The sequence below is a fragment of the Lepisosteus platostomus genome, chromosome 28 (genome assembly GCF_059453375.1).
Source record: "Lepisosteus platostomus isolate fLepPlt1 chromosome 28, fLepPlt1.hap1, whole genome shotgun sequence".
Taxonomy (NCBI): Eukaryota; Metazoa; Chordata; class Actinopteri; order Semionotiformes; family Lepisosteidae; genus Lepisosteus; species Lepisosteus platostomus.
Genome location: NC_142638.1, coordinates 11769509 through 11785966, shown reverse-complemented (window position 1 = coordinate 11785966; position 16458 = coordinate 11769509).

Below are 16458 nucleotides of genomic sequence, written 5' to 3'. Positions count from 1 at the left end.
TCAGCACACTGGGGTTAAGAGCAGAGTGTGTGGGCTCTTATGTGCCTTGCAGTTACATTAGGATTCTGATGTATGAAAAAACGCGTTTAATTCGGGCTGAAAAACACGTTTTGAAAAGGGTGCTGTTACTGCCCCATAAGTTACATGGGGTTGACCAAACTTGCAGAAACATGTTTATTTCTGCTGAAAAACACGTTTTGACACTTTCAGCACACTGGGGTTAAGAGCTGAGTGTGTGGGCTCTTCTGAGCCTTGCAGTTACATTGGCATTCTGCAGTCTGAAAAAACGTGTTTATTTCGGGCTGAAAAACACGTTTTGAAAAGTGTGCTGTTACTGCCCCATAACTTACATGGGGTTGACCAAACTTGCAGAAACATGTTTATTTCTGCTGAAAAACACGTTTTTGACACTTTCAGCACACTGGGGTTAAGAGCAGAGTGTGTGGGCTCTTCTGAGCCTTGCAGTTACATTAGGATTCTGATGTATGAAAAAACGCGTTTATTTCGGGCTGAAAAACACGTTTTGAAAAGGGTGCTGTTACTGCCCCATAAGTTACATGGGGTTGACCAAACTTGCAGAAACATGTTTATTTCTGCTGAAAAACACGTTTTGACACTTTCAGCACACTGGGGTTAAGAGCAGAGTGTGTGGACTCTTCTGAGCCTTGCAGTTACATTAGGATTCTGATGTCTGAAAAAACGCGTTTATTTCGGGCTGAAAAACACGTTTTGAAAAGTGTGCTGTTACTGCCCCATAAGTTACATGGGGGTGACCAAACTTGCAGAAACATGTTTATTTCTGCTCGAAAACACGTTTTGAAACTTTCAGCACACTGGGGTTAAGAGCAGAGTGTGTAGGCTCTTCTGAGCCTTGCAGTTACATTAGGATTCTGATGTCTGAAAAAACGCGTATATTTCGGGCTGAAAAACACGTTTTGAAAAGTGTTCTGTTACTGCCCCATAAGTTACATGGGGTTGACCAAACTTGCAGAAACATGTTTATTTCTGCTGAAAAACACGTTTTGACACTTTCAGCACACTGGGGTTAAGAGCAGAGTGTGTGGGCTCTTCTGAGCCTTGCAGTTACATTAGGATTCTGATGTCTGAAAAAACGCGTTTATTTCGGGCTGAAAAACACGTTTTGAAAAGGGTGCTGTTACTGCCCCATAACTTACATGGGGTTGACCAAACTTGCAGAAACATGTTTATTTCTGCTGAAAAACACGTTTTGACACTTTCAGCACACTGGGGTTAAGAGCTGAGTGTGTGGGCTCTACTGAGCCTTGCAGATACATTGGGATTCTGAAGTCTGAAAAAACGTGTTTATTTCGGGCTGAAAAACACGTTTTGAAAAGTGTGCTGTTACTGCCCCATAACTTACATGGGGGTGACCAAGCTTGCAGAAACATGTTTATTTCTGCTGAAAAACACGTTTTGACACTTTCAGCACACTGGGGTTAAGAGCAGAGTGTGTGGGCTCTTCTGAGCCTTGCAGTTACATTAGGATTCTGATGTCTGAAAAAACGCGTTTATTTCGGGCTGAAAAACACGTTTTGAAATGTGTGCTGTTACTGCCCCATAAGTTACATGGGGGTGACCAAACTTGTAGAAACATGTTTATTTCTGCTGAAAAACACGTTTTGAAACTTTCAGCACACTGGGGTTAAGAGCAGAGTGTGTAGGCTCTTCTGAGCCTTGCAGTTACATTAGGATTCTGAAGTCTGAAAAAACGTGTTTATTTCGGGCTGAAAAACACGTTTTGAAAAGTGTGCTGTTACTGCCCCATAACTTACATGGGGGTGACCAAACTTGCAGAAACATGTTTATTTCTGCTGAAAAACACGTTTTGACACTTTCAGCACACTGGGGTTAAGAGCAGAGTGTGTGGGCTCTTCTGAGCCTTGCAGTTACATTAGGATTCTGATGTCTGAAAAAACGCGTTTATTTCGGGCTGAAAAACACGTTTTGAAATGTGTGCTGTTACTGCCCCATAAGTTACATGGGGTTGACCAAACTTGCAGAAACATGTTTATTTCTGCTGAAAAGCACGTTTTGACACTTTCAGCACACTGGGGTTAAGAGCAGAGTGTGTGGGCTCTTCTGAGCCTTGCAGTTACTTTAGGATCCTAATGTCTGAAAAAACGCGTTTATTTCGGGCTGAAAAACACGTTTTGAAAAGTGTTCTGTTACTGCCCCATAAGTTACATGGGGTTGACCAAACTTGCAGAAACATGTTTATTTCTGCTGAAAAACACGTTTTGACACTTTCAGCACACTGGGGTTAAGAGCAGAGTGTGTGGGCTCTTCTGAGCCTTGCAGTTACATTAGGATTCTGATGTCTGAAAAAACGCGTTTATTTCGGGCTGAAAAACACGTTTTGAAAAGGGTGCTGTTACTGCCCCATAAGTTACATGGGTGTGACCAAACTTGCAGAAACATGTTTATTTCTGCTGAAAAACACGTTTTGAAACTTTCAGCACACTGGGGTTAAGAGCAGAGTGTGTAGGCTCTTCTGAGCCTTGCAGTTACATTAGGATTCTGAAGTCTGAAAAAACGTGTTTATTTCGGGCTGAAAAACACGTTTTGAAAAGTGTGCTGTTACTGCCCCATAACTTACATGGGGGTGACCAAACTTGCAGAAACATGTTTATTTCTGCTGAAAAACACGTTTTGAAACTTTCAGCACACTGGGGTTAAGAGCAGAGTGTGTGGGCTCTTCTGAGCCTTGCAGTTACATTAGGATTCTGATGTCTGAAAAAAGGCGTTTATTTCGGGCTGAAAAACACGTTTTGAAAAGGTGCTGTTACTGCCCTATAAGTTACATGGGGGTGACCAAACTTGCAGAAACATGTTTATTTCTGCTGAAAAACACGTTTTGACACTTTCAGCACACTGGGGTTAAGAGCAGAGTGTGTGGGCTCTTCTGAGCCTTGCAGTTACATTAGGATTCTGATGTCTGAAAAAACGCGTTAATTTCGGGCTGAAAAACACGTTTTGAAAAGTGTTCTGTTACTGCCCCTTAAGTTACATGGGGTTGACCAAACTTGCAGAAACATGTTTATTTCTGCTGAAAAACACGTTTTGACACTTTCAGCACACTGGGGTTAAGAGCAGAGTGTGTGGGCTCTTCTGAGCCTTGCAGTTACATTAGGATTCTGATGTCTGAAAAAACGCGTTTATTTCAGGCTGAAAAACACGTTTTGAAATGTGTGCTGTTACTGCCCCATAAGTTACATGGGGGTGACCAAACTTGCAGAAACATGTTTATTTCTGCTGAAAAACACGTTTTGACACTTTCAGCACACTGGGGTTAAGAGCAGAGTGTGTGGGCTCTTCTGAGACTTGCAGTTACATTAGGATCCTGATGTCTGAAAAAACGCGTTAATTTCGGGCTGAAAAACACGTTTTGAAAAGTGTTCTGTTACTGCCCCTTAAGTTACATGGGGTTGACCAAACTTGCAGAAACATGTTTATTTCTGCTGAAAAACACGTTTTGACACTTTCAGCACACTGGGGTTAAGAGCAGAGTGTGTGGGCTCTTCTGAGCCTTGCAGTTACATTAGGATTCTGATGTCTGAAAAAACGCGTTTATTTCGGGCTGAAAAACACGTTTTGAAAAGTGTGCTGTTACTGCCCCATAAGTTACATGGGGGTGACCAAACTTGCAGAAACATGTTTATTTCTGCTGAAAAACACGTTTTGAAACTTTCAGCACACTGGGGTTAAGAGCAGAGTGTGTGGACTCTTCTGAGCCTTGCAGTTACATTAGGATTCTGATGTCTGAAAAAACGCGTTTATTTCGGGCTGAAAAACACGTTTTGAAAAGTGTGCTGTTACTGCCCCATAAGTTACATGGGGGTGACTAAACTTGCAGAAACATGTTTATTTCTGCTGAAAAACACGTTTTGAAACTTTCAGCACACTGGGGTTAAGAGCAGAGTGTGTAGGCTCTTCTGAGCCTTGCAGTTACATTAGGATTCTGAAGTCTGAAAAAACGTGTTTATTTCGGGCTGAAAAACACGTTTTGAAAAGTGTGCTGTTACTGCCCCATAACTTACATGGGGGTGACCAAACTTGCAGAAACATGTTTATTTCTGCTGAAAAACACGTTTTGAAACTTTCAGCACACTGGGGTTAAGAGCAGAGTGTGTAGGCTCTTCTGAGCCTTGCAGTTACATTAGGATTCTGATGTCTGAAAAAACGCGTTTATTTCGGGCTGAAAAACACGTTTTGAAAAGTGTGCTGTTACTGCCCCATAACTTACATGGGGGTGACCAAACTTGCAGAAACATGTTTATTTCTGCTGAAAAACACGTTTTGACATTTTCAGCACACTGGGGTTAAGAGCAGAGTGTGTAGGCTCTTCTGAGCCTTGCAGTTACATTAGGATTCTGATGTCTGAAAAAACGCGTTTATTTCGGGCTGAAAAACACGTTTTGAAAAGGGTTCTGTTACTGCCCCATAAGTTACATGGGGTTGACCAAACTTGCAGAAACATGTTTATTTCTGCTGAAAAACACGTTTTGACACTTTCAGCACACTGGGGTTAAGAGCAGAGTGTGTGGGCTCTTCTGAGCCTTGCAGTTACTTTAGGATCCTAATGTCTGAAAAAACGCGTTTATTTCGGGCTGAAAAACACGTTTTGAAAAGTGTTCTGTTACTGCCCCATAAGTTACATGGGGTTGACCAAACTTGCAGAAACATGTTTATTTCTGCTGAAAAACACGTTTTGACACTTTCAGCACACTGGGGTTAAGAGCAGAGTGTGTAGGCTCTTCTGAGCCTTGCAGTTACATTAGGATTCTGAAGTCTGAAAAAACGTGTTTATTTCGGGCTGAAAAACACGTTTTGAAAAGTGTGCTGTTACTGCCCCATAACTTACATGGGGGTGACCAAACTTGCAGAAACATGTTTATTTCTGCTGAAAAACACGTTTTGAAACTTTCAGCACACTGGGGTTAAGAGCAGAGTGTGTAGGCTCTTCTGAGCCTTGCAGTTACATTAGGATTCTGATGTCTGAAAAAACGCGTTTATTTCGGGCTGAAAAACACGTTTTGAAAAGTGTGCTGTTACTGCCCCATAACTTACATGGGGGTGACCAAACTTGCAGAAACATGTTTATTTCTGCTGAAAAACACGTTTTGACATTTTCAGCACACTGGGGTTAAGAGCAGAGTGTGTAGGCTCTTCTGAGCCTTGCAGTTACATTAGGATTCTGATGTCTGAAAAAACGCGTTTATTTCGGGCTGAAAAACACGTTTTGAAAAGGGTTCTGTTACTGCCCCATAAGTTACATGGGGTTGACCAAACTTGCAGAAACATGTTTATTTCTGCTGAAAAACACGTTTTGACACTTTCAGCACACTGGGGTTAAGAGCAGAGTGTGTGGGCTCTTCTGAGCCTTGCAGTTACTTTAGGATCCTAATGTCTGAAAAAACGCGTTTATTTCGGGCTGAAAAACACGTTTTGAAAAGTGTTCTGTTACTGCCCCATAAGTTACATGGGGTTGACCAAACTTGCAGAAACATGTTTATTTCTGCTGAAAAACACGTTTTGACACTTTCAGCACACTGGGGTTAAGAGCAGAGTGTGTGGGCTCTTCTGAGCCTTGCAGTTACATTAGGATTCTGATGTCTGAAAAAACGCGTTTATTTCGGGCTGAAAAACACGTTTTGAAAAGGGTGCTGTTACTGCCCCATAAGTTACATGGGGTTGACCAAACTTGCAGAAACATGTTTATTTCTGCTGAAAAACACGTTTTGACACTTTCAGCACACTGGGGTTAAGAGCAGAGTGTGTGGGCTCTTCTGAGCCTTGCAGTTACTTTAGGATCCTAATGTCTGAAAAAACGCGTTTATTTCGGGCTGAAAAACACGTTTTGAAAAGTGTTCTGTTACTGCCCCATAAGTTACATGGGGTTGACCAAACTTGCAGAAACATGTTTATTTCTGCTGAAAAACACGTTTTGACACTTTCAGCACACTGGGGTTAAGAGCAGAGTGTGTGGGCTCTTCTGAGCCTTGCAGTTACATTAGGATTCTGATGTCTGAAAAAACGCGTTTATTTCGGGCTGAAAAACACGTTTTGAAAAGGGTGCTGTTACTGCCCCATAAGTTACATGGGTGTGACCAAACTTGCAGAAACATGTTTATTTCTGCTGAAAAACACGTTTTGAAACTTTCAGCACACTGGGGTTAAGAGCAGAGTGTGTAGGCTCTTCTGAGCCTTGCAGTTACATTAGGATTCTGATGTCTGAAAAAACGCGTTTATTTCGGGCTGAAAAACACGTTTTGAAAAGTGTGCTGTTACTGCCCCATAACTTACATGGGGGTGACCAAACTTGCAGAAACATGTTTATTTCTGCTGAAAAACACGTTTTGACACTTTCAGCACACTGGGGTTAAGAGCAGAGTGTGTGGGCTCTTCTGAGCCTTGCAGTTACATTAGGATTCTGATGTCTGAAAAAACGCGTTTATTTCGGGCTGAAAAACACGTTTTGAAAAGGGTGCTGTTACTGCCCCATAAGTTACATGGGGGTGACCAAACTTGCAGATACATGTTTATTTCTGCTGAAAAACACGTTTTGACACTTTCAGCACACTGGGGTTAAGAGCAGAGTGTGTGGGCTCTTCTGAGCCTTGCAGTTACATTAGGATTCTGATGTCTGAAAAAACGCGTTAATTTCGGGCTGAAAAACACGTTTTGAAAAGTGTTCTGTTACTGCCCCTTAAGTTACATGGGGTTGACCAAACTTGCAGAAACATGTTTATTTCTGCTGAAAAACACGTTTTGACACTTTCAGCACACTGGGGTTAAGAGCAGAGTGTGTAGGCTCTTCTGAGCCTTGCAGTTACATTAGGATTCTGAAGTCTGAAAAAACGTGTTTATTTCGGGCTGAAAAACACGTTTTGAAAAGTGTGCTGTTACTGCCCCATAACTTACATGGGGGTGACCAAACTTGCAGAAACATGTTTATTTCTGCTGAAAAACACGTTTTGAAACTTTCAGCACACTGGGGTTAAGAGCAGAGTGTGTAGGCTCTTCTGAGCCTTGCAGTTACATTAGGATTCTGATGTCTGAAAAAACGCGTTTATTTCGGGCTGAAAAACACGTTTTGAAAAGTGTGCTGTTACTGCCCCATAACTTACATGGGGGTGACCAAACTTGCAGAAACATGTTTATTTCTGCTGAAAAACACGTTTTGACATTTTCAGCACACTGGGGTTAAGAGCAGAGTGTGTAGGCTCTTCTGAGCCTTGCAGTTACATTAGGATTCTGATGTCTGAAAAAACGCGTTTATTTCGGGCTGAAAAACACGTTTTGAAAAGGGTTCTGTTACTGCCCCATAAGTTACATGGGGTTGACCAAACTTGCAGAAACATGTTTATTTCTGCTGAAAAACACGTTTTGACACTTTCAGCACACTGGGGTTAAGAGCAGAGTGTGTGGGCTCTTCTGAGCCTTGCAGTTACTTTAGGATCCTAATGTCTGAAAAAACGCGTTTATTTCGGGCTGAAAAACACGTTTTGAAAAGTGTTCTGTTACTGCCCCATAAGTTACATGGGGTTGACCAAACTTGCAGAAACATGTTTATTTCTGCTGAAAAACACGTTTTGACACTTTCAGCACACTGGGGTTAAGAGCAGAGTGTGTAGGCTCTTCTGAGCCTTGCAGTTACATTAGGATTCTGAAGTCTGAAAAAACGTGTTTATTTCGGGCTGAAAAACACGTTTTGAAAAGTGTGCTGTTACTGCCCCATAACTTACATGGGGGTGACCAAACTTGCAGAAACATGTTTATTTCTGCTGAAAAACACGTTTTGAAACTTTCAGCACACTGGGGTTAAGAGCAGAGTGTGTAGGCTCTTCTGAGCCTTGCAGTTACATTAGGATTCTGATGTCTGAAAAAACGCGTTTATTTCGGGCTGAAAAACACGTTTTGAAAAGTGTGCTGTTACTGCCCCATAACTTACATGGGGGTGACCAAACTTGCAGAAACATGTTTATTTCTGCTGAAAAACACGTTTTGAAACTTTCAGCACACTGGGGTTAAGAGCAGAGTGTGTAGGCTCTTCTGAGCCTTGCAGTTACATTAGGATTCTGATGTCTGAAAAAACGCATTAATTTCGGGCTGAAAAACACGTTTTGAAAAGTGTTCTGTTACTGCCCCTTAAGTTACATGGGGTTGACCAAACTTGCAGAAACATGTTTATTTCTGCTGAAAAACACGTTTTGACACTTTCAGCACACTGGGGTTAAGAGCAGAGTGTGTGGGCTCTTCTGAGCCTTGCAGTTACATTAGGATTCTGATGTCTGAAAAAACGCGTTTATTTCAGGCTGAAAAACACGTTTTGAAATGTGTGCTGTTACTGCCCCATAAGTTACATGGGGGTGACCAAACTTGCAGAAACATGTTTATTTCTGCTGAAAAACACGTTTTGACACTTTCAGCACACTGGGGTTAAGAGCAGAGTGTGTGGGCTCTTCTGAGACTTGCAGTTACATTAGGATCCTGATGTCTGAAAAAACGCGTTTATTTCGGGCTGAAAAACACGTTTTGAAAAGTGTTCTCTTACTGCCCCATAAGTTACATGGGGTTGACCAAACTTACAGAAACATGTTTATTTCAGCTGAAAAACACGTTTTGACACTTTCAGCACACTGGGGTTAAGAGCAGAGTGTGTGGGCTCTTCTGAGCCTTGCAGTTACATTAGGATTCTGATGTCTGAAAAAACGCGTTTATTTCGGGCTGAAAAACACGTTTTGAAAAGGGTGCTGTTACTGCCCCATAAGTTACAAGGGGTTGACCAAACTTGCAGAAACATGTTTATTTCTGCTGAAAAACACGTTTTGAAACTTTCAGCACACTGGGGTTAAGAGCAGAGTGTGTGGACTCTTCTGAGCCTTGCAGTTACATTAGGATTCTGATGTCTGAAAAAACGCGTTTATTTCGGGCTGAAAAACACGTTTTGAAAAGTGTGCTGTTACTGCCCCATAAGTTACATGGGGGTGACTAAACTTGCAGAAACATGTTTATTTCTGCTGAAAAACACGTTTTGAAACTTTCAGCACACTGGGGTTAAGAGCAGAGTGTGTAGGCTCTTCTGAGCCTTGCAGTTACATTAGGATTCTGAAGTCTGAAAAAACGTGTTTATTTCGGGCTGAAAAACACGTTTTGAAAAGTGTGCTGTTACTGCCCCATAACTTACATGGGGGTGACCAAACTTGCAGAAACATGTTTATTTCTGCTGAAAAACACGTTTTGAAACTTTCAGCACACTGGGGTTAAGAGCAGAGTGTGTAGGCTCTTCTGAGCCTTGCAGTTACATTAGGATTCTGAAGTCTGAAAAAACGTGTTTATTTCGGGCTGAAAAACACGTTTTGAAAAGTGTGCTGTTACTGCCCCATAACTTACATGGGGGTGACCAAACTTGCAGAAACATGTTTATTTCTGCTGAAAAACACGTTTTGAAACTTTCAGCACACTGGGGTTAAGAGCAGAGTGTGTAGGCTCTTCTGAGCCTTGCAGTTACATTAGGATTCTGATGTCTGAAAAAACGCGTTTATTTCGGGCTGAAAAACACGTTTTGAAAAGTGTTCTGTTACTGCCCCATAAGTTACATGGGGGTGACCAAACTTGCAGAAACATGTTTATTTCTGCTGAAAAACACGTTTTGAAACTTTCAGCACACTGGGGTTAAGAGCAGAGTGTGTAGGCTCTTCTGAGCCTTGCAGTTACATTAGGATTCTGAAGTCTGAAAAAACGTGTTTATTTCGGGCTGAAAAACACGTTTTGAAAAGTGTGCTGTTACTGCCCCATAACTTACATGGGGGTGACCAAACTTGCAGAAACATGTTTATTTCTGCTGAAAAACACGTTTTGAAACTTTCAGCACACTGGGGTTAAGAGCAGAGTGTGTAGGCTCTTCTGAGCCTTGCAGTTACATTAGGATTCTGATGTCTGAAAAAACGCGTTTATTTCGGGCTGAAAAACACGTTTTGAAAAGTGTGCTGTTACTGCCCCATAACTTACATGGGGGTGACCAAACTTGCAGAAACATGTTTATTTCTGCTGAAAAACACGTTTTGACATTTTCAGCACACTGGGGTTAAGAGCAGAGTGTGTAGGCTCTTCTGAGCCTTGCAGTTACATTAGGATTCTGATGTCTGAAAAAACGCGTTTATTTCGGGCTGAAAAACACGTTTTGAAAAGTGTTCTGTTACTGCCCCATAAGTTACATGGGGTTGACCAAACTTGCAGAAACATGTTTATTTCTGCTGAAAAACACGTTTTGACACTTTCAGCACACTGGGGTTAAGAGCAGAGTGTGTGGGCTCTTCTGAGCCTTGCAGTTACATTAGGATTCTGATGTCTGAAAAAACGCGTTTATTTCGGGCTGAAAAACACGTTTTGAAAAGGGTGCTGTTACTGCCCCATAAGTTACATGGGGTTGACCAAACTTGCAGAAACATGTTTATTTCTGCTGAAAAACACGTTTTGACACTTTCAGCACACTGGGGTTAAGAGCAGAGTGTGTGGGCTCTTATGTGCCTTGCAGTTACATTAGGATTCTGATGTATGAAAAAACGCGTTTAATTCGGGCTGAAAAACACGTTTTGAAAAGGGTGCTGTTACTGCCCCATAAGTTACATGGGGTTGACCAAACTTGCAGAAACATGTTTATTTCTGCTGAAAAACACGTTTTGACACTTTCAGCACACTGGGGTTAAGAGCTGAGTGTGTGGGCTCTTCTGAGCCTTGCAGTTACATTGGCATTCTGCAGTCTGAAAAAACGTGTTTATTTCGGGCTGAAAAACACGTTTTGAAAAGTGTGCTGTTACTGCCCCATAACTTACATGGGGTTGACCAAACTTGCAGAAACATGTTTATTTCTGCTGAAAAACACGTTTTTGACACTTTCAGCACACTGGGGTTAAGAGCAGAGTGTGTGGGCTCTTCTGAGCCTTGCAGTTACATTAGGATTCTGATGTATGAAAAAACGCGTTTATTTCGGGCTGAAAAACACGTTTTGAAAAGGGTGCTGTTACTGCCCCATAAGTTACATGGGGTTGACCAAACTTGCAGAAACATGTTTATTTCTGCTGAAAAACACGTTTTGACACTTTCAGCACACTGGGGTTAAGAGCAGAGTGTGTGGACTCTTCTGAGCCTTGCAGTTACATTAGGATTCTGATGTCTGAAAAAACGCGTTTATTTCGGGCTGAAAAACACGTTTTGAAAAGTGTGCTGTTACTGCCCCATAAGTTACATGGGGGTGACCAAACTTGCAGAAACATGTTTATTTCTGCTCGAAAACACGTTTTGAAACTTTCAGCACACTGGGGTTAAGAGCAGAGTGTGTAGGCTCTTCTGAGCCTTGCAGTTACATTAGGATTCTGATGTCTGAAAAAACGCGTATATTTCGGGCTGAAAAACACGTTTTGAAAAGTGTTCTGTTACTGCCCCATAAGTTACATGGGGTTGACCAAACTTGCAGAAACATGTTTATTTCTGCTGAAAAACACGTTTTGACACTTTCAGCACACTGGGGTTAAGAGCAGAGTGTGTGGGCTCTTCTGAGCCTTGCAGTTACATTAGGATTCTGATGTCTGAAAAAACGCGTTTATTTCGGGCTGAAAAACACGTTTTGAAAAGGGTGCTGTTACTGCCCCATAACTTACATGGGGTTGACCAAACTTGCAGAAACATGTTTATTTCTGCTGAAAAACACGTTTTGACACTTTCAGCACACTGGGGTTAAGAGCTGAGTGTGTGGGCTCTACTGAGCCTTGCAGATACATTGGGATTCTGAAGTCTGAAAAAACGTGTTTATTTCGGGCTGAAAAACACGTTTTGAAAAGTGTGCTGTTACTGCCCCATAACTTACATGGGGGTGACCAAGCTTGCAGAAACATGTTTATTTCTGCTGAAAAACACGTTTTGACACTTTCAGCACACTGGGGTTAAGAGCAGAGTGTGTGGGCTCTTCTGAGCCTTGCAGTTACATTAGGATTCTGATGTCTGAAAAAACGCGTTTATTTCGGGCTGAAAAACACGTTTTGAAATGTGTGCTGTTACTGCCCCATAAGTTACATGGGGGTGACCAAACTTGTAGAAACATGTTTATTTCTGCTGAAAAACACGTTTTGAAACTTTCAGCACACTGGGGTTAAGAGCAGAGTGTGTAGGCTCTTCTGAGCCTTGCAGTTACATTAGGATTCTGAAGTCTGAAAAAACGTGTTTATTTCGGGCTGAAAAACACGTTTTGAAAAGTGTGCTGTTACTGCCCCATAACTTACATGGGGGTGACCAAACTTGCAGAAACATGTTTATTTCTGCTGAAAAACACGTTTTGACACTTTCAGCACACTGGGGTTAAGAGCAGAGTGTGTGGGCTCTTCTGAGCCTTGCAGTTACATTAGGATTCTGATGTCTGAAAAAACGCGTTTATTTCGGGCTGAAAAACACGTTTTGAAATGTGTGCTGTTACTGCCCCATAAGTTACATGGGGTTGACCAAACTTGCAGAAACATGTTTATTTCTGCTGAAAAGCACGTTTTGACACTTTCAGCACACTGGGGTTAAGAGCAGAGTGTGTGGGCTCTTCTGAGCCTTGCAGTTACTTTAGGATCCTAATGTCTGAAAAAACGCGTTTATTTCGGGCTGAAAAACACGTTTTGAAAAGTGTTCTGTTACTGCCCCATAAGTTACATGGGGTTGACCAAACTTGCAGAAACATGTTTATTTCTGCTGAAAAACACGTTTTGACACTTTCAGCACACTGGGGTTAAGAGCAGAGTGTGTGGGCTCTTCTGAGCCTTGCAGTTACATTAGGATTCTGATGTCTGAAAAAACGCGTTTATTTCGGGCTGAAAAACACGTTTTGAAAAGGGTGCTGTTACTGCCCCATAAGTTACATGGGTGTGACCAAACTTGCAGAAACATGTTTATTTCTGCTGAAAAACACGTTTTGAAACTTTCAGCACACTGGGGTTAAGAGCAGAGTGTGTAGGCTCTTCTGAGCCTTGCAGTTACATTAGGATTCTGAAGTCTGAAAAAACGTGTTTATTTCGGGCTGAAAAACACGTTTTGAAAAGTGTGCTGTTACTGCCCCATAACTTACATGGGGGTGACCAAACTTGCAGAAACATGTTTATTTCTGCTGAAAAACACGTTTTGAAACTTTCAGCACACTGGGGTTAAGAGCAGAGTGTGTGGGCTCTTCTGAGCCTTGCAGTTACATTAGGATTCTGATGTCTGAAAAAACGCGTTTATTTCGGGCTGAAAAACACGTTTTGAAAAGGTGCTGTTACTGCCCTATAAGTTACATGGGGGTGACCAAACTTGCAGAAACATGTTTATTTCTGCTGAAAAACACGTTTTGACACTTTCAGCACACTGGGGTTAAGAGCAGAGTGTGTGGGCTCTTCTGAGCCTTGCAGTTACATTAGGATTCTGATGTCTGAAAAAACGCGTTAATTTCGGGCTGAAAAACACGTTTTGAAAAGTGTTCTGTTACTGCCCCTTAAGTTACATGGGGTTGACCAAACTTGCAGAAACATGTTTATTTCTGCTGAAAAACACGTTTTGACACTTTCAGCACACTGGGGTTAAGAGCAGAGTGTGTGGGCTCTTCTGAGCCTTGCAGTTACATTAGGATTCTGATGTCTGAAAAAACGCGTTTATTTCAGGCTGAAAAACACGTTTTGAAATGTGTGCTGTTACTGCCCCATAAGTTACATGGGGGTGACCAAACTTGCAGAAACATGTTTATTTCTGCTGAAAAACACGTTTTGACACTTTCAGCACACTGGGGTTAAGAGCAGAGTGTGTGGGCTCTTCTGAGACTTGCAGTTACATTAGGATCCTGATGTCTGAAAAAACGCGTTAATTTCGGGCTGAAAAACACGTTTTGAAAAGTGTTCTGTTACTGCCCCTTAAGTTACATGGGGTTGACCAAACTTGCAGAAACATGTTTATTTCTGCTGAAAAACACGTTTTGACACTTTCAGCACACTGGGGTTAAGAGCAGAGTGTGTGGGCTCTTCTGAGCCTTGCAGTTACATTAGGATTCTGATGTCTGAAAAAACGCGTTTATTTCGGGCTGAAAAACACGTTTTGAAAAGTGTGCTGTTACTGCCCCATAAGTTACATGGGGGTGACCAAACTTGCAGAAACATGTTTATTTCTGCTGAAAAACACGTTTTGAAACTTTCAGCACACTGGGGTTAAGAGCAGAGTGTGTGGACTCTTCTGAGCCTTGCAGTTACATTAGGATTCTGATGTCTGAAAAAACGCGTTTATTTCGGGCTGAAAAACACGTTTTGAAAAGTGTGCTGTTACTGCCCCATAAGTTACATGGGGGTGACTAAACTTGCAGAAACATGTTTATTTCTGCTGAAAAACACGTTTTGAAACTTTCAGCACACTGGGGTTAAGAGCAGAGTGTGTAGGCTCTTCTGAGCCTTGCAGTTACATTAGGATTCTGAAGTCTGAAAAAACGTGTTTATTTCGGGCTGAAAAACACGTTTTGAAAAGTGTGCTGTTACTGCCCCATAACTTACATGGGGGTGACCAAACTTGCAGAAACATGTTTATTTCTGCTGAAAAACACGTTTTGAAACTTTCAGCACACTGGGGTTAAGAGCAGAGTGTGTAGGCTCTTCTGAGCCTTGCAGTTACATTAGGATTCTGATGTCTGAAAAAACGCGTTTATTTCGGGCTGAAAAACACGTTTTGAAAAGTGTGCTGTTACTGCCCCATAACTTACATGGGGGTGACCAAACTTGCAGAAACATGTTTATTTCTGCTGAAAAACACGTTTTGACATTTTCAGCACACTGGGGTTAAGAGCAGAGTGTGTAGGCTCTTCTGAGCCTTGCAGTTACATTAGGATTCTGATGTCTGAAAAAACGCGTTTATTTCGGGCTGAAAAACACGTTTTGAAAAGGGTTCTGTTACTGCCCCATAAGTTACATGGGGTTGACCAAACTTGCAGAAACATGTTTATTTCTGCTGAAAAACACGTTTTGACACTTTCAGCACACTGGGGTTAAGAGCAGAGTGTGTGGGCTCTTCTGAGCCTTGCAGTTACTTTAGGATCCTAATGTCTGAAAAAACGCGTTTATTTCGGGCTGAAAAACACGTTTTGAAAAGTGTTCTGTTACTGCCCCATAAGTTACATGGGGTTGACCAAACTTGCAGAAACATGTTTATTTCTGCTGAAAAACACGTTTTGACACTTTCAGCACACTGGGGTTAAGAGCAGAGTGTGTAGGCTCTTCTGAGCCTTGCAGTTACATTAGGATTCTGAAGTCTGAAAAAACGTGTTTATTTCGGGCTGAAAAACACGTTTTGAAAAGTGTGCTGTTACTGCCCCATAACTTACATGGGGGTGACCAAACTTGCAGAAACATGTTTATTTCTGCTGAAAAACACGTTTTGAAACTTTCAGCACACTGGGGTTAAGAGCAGAGTGTGTAGGCTCTTCTGAGCCTTGCAGTTACATTAGGATTCTGATGTCTGAAAAAACGCGTTTATTTCGGGCTGAAAAACACGTTTTGAAAAGTGTGCTGTTACTGCCCCATAACTTACATGGGGGTGACCAAACTTGCAGAAACATGTTTATTTCTGCTGAAAAACACGTTTTGACATTTTCAGCACACTGGGGTTAAGAGCAGAGTGTGTAGGCTCTTCTGAGCCTTGCAGTTACATTAGGATTCTGATGTCTGAAAAAACGCGTTTATTTCGGGCTGAAAAACACGTTTTGAAAAGGGTTCTGTTACTGCCCCATAAGTTACATGGGGTTGACCAAACTTGCAGAAACATGTTTATTTCTGCTGAAAAACACGTTTTGACACTTTCAGCACACTGGGGTTAAGAGCAGAGTGTGTGGGCTCTTCTGAGCCTTGCAGTTACTTTAGGATCCTAATGTCTGAAAAAACGCGTTTATTTCGGGCTGAAAAACACGTTTTGAAAAGTGTTCTGTTACTGCCCCATAAGTTACATGGGGTTGACCAAACTTGCAGAAACATGTTTATTTCTGCTGAAAAACACGTTTTGACACTTTCAGCACACTGGGGTTAAGAGCAGAGTGTGTGGGCTCTTCTGAGCCTTGCAGTTACATTAGGATTCTGATGTCTGAAAAAACGCGTTTATTTCGGGCTGAAAAACACGTTTTGAAAAGGGTGCTGTTACTGCCCCATAAGTTACATGGGGTTGACCAAACTTGCAGAAACATGTTTATTTCTGCTGAAAAACACGTTTTGACACTTTCAGCACACTGGGGTTAAGAGCAGAGTGTGTGGGCTCTTCTGAGCCTTGCAGTTACTTTAGGATCCTAATGTCTGAAAAAACGCGTTTATTTCGGGCTGAAAAACACGTTTTGAAAAGTGTTCTGTTACTGCCCCATAAGTTACATGGGGTTGACCAAACTTGCAGAAACATGTTTATTTCTGC